This window comes from Melanerpes formicivorus, unplaced genomic scaffold, assembly GCF_026170545.1.
Source record: "Melanerpes formicivorus ecotype bairdi unplaced genomic scaffold, bMelFor1.0.p_v2 SCAF_134, whole genome shotgun sequence".
NCBI classification, from domain to species: domain Eukaryota; kingdom Metazoa; phylum Chordata; class Aves; order Piciformes; family Picidae; genus Melanerpes; species Melanerpes formicivorus.
Genome location: NW_027142486.1, coordinates 774,443 through 777,702, shown reverse-complemented (window position 1 = coordinate 777,702; position 3,260 = coordinate 774,443). Strand labels below are relative to the sequence as shown.

Below are 3,260 nucleotides of genomic sequence, written 5' to 3'. Positions count from 1 at the left end.
GCTGCCACCTGGGGCCTGGAGTGGCCTGGCTTGGCCTGGAGCTGGCAAGCAGAATTTCTCTTGGGGGTGGGGAGGAGGGTGCATGTGAGGCCTGGGTGTTTGGCCTGGTTTGGAGGAAGGTGGTGTGAAGCTTTGGCTTAAGGAGGTTCTTGGAGAGCCATGGCCGAGGTGGATGATGGATTTTGTGCTGCTGTATGCAGTTGTGATTGATACTTCCACTGCCACTTCTTTCTTTCATAGCCAGCAGGGAGCATTGTCCTTTCCTCCCCTGGGAAGGGCTGAAGAGCAGCTGTCTCGCTCCTCAAACCAAGACACTCAGCCACTCTGCTGTCCCTACTGCCCAGGCCACCAATTGTCCTCCCATCTCCCAGTGTTCCCCAGAAGAGGAATCAGTCTCAGCCCCAAATTTCCCCAGGGGGCTGGAGAGGTGTCAGGGATGGCTCTTAGTGACCCTAGGTTTGAGTTTGGTGTCATCTCTGGGGCATTCCTGGGGTGAAAGACTGGGCTGGGAGGTGAGGGAGACTGGAAGGTGGCAGTGCTGGGAAAGGAGAGGCACTGGGAGATGGGGAGGGTCTGGCTTTTGGAGTCTTCATGTTGAAGCAGTGAGTGGTCACTGCTGTCAGCAGTACTCTATCCACCCCACCCCCCAGTGCCCCTGGAGGCCTGGGCTGTTTGATTTGCAGCTGCCCCATGCAGGAAGCTGGAGAGATGCCAAGGAAGGTGGATGGATCCGTGCCAGAGGTGAGGGTGACTGCGTGCCAGGCCTGGGCTTGTTGCCAGGGCTGGTGCCACTGCCAAGCCTGCCTTTGCCCTGGGGGCTCTTAGGAGGAAGAAGGAGGAGTCCTGGGAGGGATAAATCTGCCCCTCACCTTCCCCAGCTTCACCCAGGACTTACCACACCACAGAGGAAAATGAAGGTGGCAGTGGTCGGCGTGGCTCTGCTCTTCACCATCCTGCTGTGCACCCCAGCAGATGCCAAGGTAAGACTCCAGTGCCACAGGGAGGGGCTCATGGGGATGGGTCATGGCTACACGACATGTGGAATGAAATTGGAGTGGTGAGGATGAAACCCCTTGATTTGGCCTCTCCCTTGCCCAAGCAAGAGGCTCCTCCAGGCTCCCCTGCCTCTCCTGGCAATGCAGCTCTCTCCCTCCCACAGCTCCATCTCTTCCCTCCACTTCCCCCACTAAGCAGCTTCTTGTGCCCAAGGCCTGAGTTCCTCAGTGAATGCCTGGAGCTGTTCCCTCCCTGGGAAGGTCCAACACCAAAGCTGGGAAGGCTCCCACCAGTTTCTCCTCTTGGTGACCCCACACTCCTCCCTTCTGCAACTCCCCATCCCATGCTTTTGCTCCCCTCAAACATCTTCTGCCTGGGATCTCCTCCATGTCCTATCTAATGTCCCCAGATGCCCTCCCTTTGATCTCTCCCAATGCCTTTCTTTCCATCTTGTCCCTCAGCCCTTTGCCTTTCATCCTCTCCATTGCAGTGGTCACCCCAAATCTTCTTCCTGCCATAGCCATTCCCAAACACTCTCCCAGTCCCCTTGGTTGTGTCCTCTTCCTTCTGCCCCCACCAACCAGCTCTCTTGATGTCCCCATGTCCCCTCATCTTGAATTCTTTACCTATCAATTGCACCCCACACTGTCCTGCCCCTTCAACACTCCAGCCCAGTCCATTGGGGTCCATTAATTCACCCCAGGGCTCTGTTGTTGGAAGCCTTTTCCTTAACCTCATCCTCTTTGGAGACCTGAATTCCCTACACTCTTCTTGTCTCCATCCCCAGCCCTGAACCCTGCATGGAGAGGCATCCCAGGGGAACTTGGAGGAATCAGGCTGAGGGGAGCAGAAGGCATTTTCCCCTTCAGACCAGAGGGAAGCCTTTGGCCTGCTGGGACTGAGGACAGTTGTGCCCCACTCAGGGCCCCACTGAGGTTCCTTCCAGGTCACCTCTTTGCTCTTCCTCCCTAGGCACTGCTGGAAAGCATTGAGGAAAATTCTCAACTGGATGTAAGTAGTGAGGTGGACTTGGAGGGCATCCAGTCTGGGGAACGGGAGGGCATTTTGGCCCTCCCATCTCTTGCTGGGACTGGAGGTATCCCAGTGACCAGTGAGGTCTCCTGGTCTCTCTGCAGGTGAATGTAGCCAAACCTGAGCCACTGGAGAGTGTCGAGGTGGGTACCAAGAGTTCTGCTGGCCCCACCCCCTCCCTTCCCATGGCCACAACACTGCAGAGCATCCCAGGGTGCTCCAGCACACCCCAGTGCATCCCACTGCAACTCCAGAGAGTACCCCAGCACCCCAGTGCTTTCCAAGGGAGGACCTCTCCCCCAGAGCCCCCTTTGCATCCCCATCCATCCCAGTACAACCCAGTCCACCCCCGGCTGCCCCAGTACACAACCACACAGCCAGGTGGGCCCCTTCCCAGGACCCTCACTGCCTTCTGGGCACCACCATCCAAGCTCATCTGCTCCAGAAGCAACTTCCCCAAGGACTCCATTGCTTCCCCCCATCCTCCCAGCACACCCCAGTGCACCCAGACTTGTCCCTAACCTCCCTTTCTCCCCAGCTGCCTGCGGCTGATGTCCTGCTGGAGCGGGTGCGCCAGAAGCGCCTGGCTGTAGCTGCTAAAGCTGCTGTCTAGGTGAGCAGCACCAGGGCATTCCTAACCCCACAAAGAATCCTGGGCCCTGGGGCATCCCTGAGCCCTCTGGGGTGGGCAGACCTTAGGTGTCAGAAAAGGAAACAGAGGTCACTGTCCCTGATCCGTGCCCCAGGGGACACAGCACAGAGCTGGCTCTGTGCCTTTGCTTCAACTCAGTAGGGCTCTACAGACCCAGAGGGTCGCTGTGCAGGCCAGGCAGAGGCTTTGGTGCCACACAGACCCTCACAGGCACAGTAAGAGCTGGGCAGGGCTCTGGGAGATTTAGGGACATCCCAGGGTAACGACACACTGGGCAAGGGACTCTGGTGGCATCTGGATCTCAGGAGAACCAAATCCTGTCCAGGGTATATTGAGAGCTCCAATTCCCTTCTCTTTCCCCAAGTGTCTGCAAAGAGACATGGTGGGGACAAGGTTCCTCTTATGTCCTAGCTGACCCTGGGAGTCTCTCTCTTTCAGGACTGGAACTGCTGGTGACACCTCTGTCCTGTCCCCCATCAGAGGAAAGAGGAGATGATCATCCCTGGATGTCCCCACCTGATCCCCTGGGAGCCCTGGGCCATGTCCCTCTCATGATCAATAAACCCCCTCAGCAAAGCTA

The 3,260-nt window shown here is 57.5% G+C and overlaps 1 long non-coding RNA gene across 1 annotated transcript; it reads left to right on the top strand.

Moving 5' to 3' along the window:
* Positions 1 to 726: 726 nt before the first annotated feature.
* LOC137456654 (uncharacterized) lies at positions 727 to 3,260 on the top strand. The gene is made up of 6 exons (XR_010991068.1): positions 727 to 741; positions 826 to 980; positions 1,969 to 2,007; positions 2,133 to 2,171; positions 2,567 to 2,641; positions 3,119 to 3,260. It is a non-coding gene; the product is annotated as an uncharacterized lncRNA (long non-coding RNA).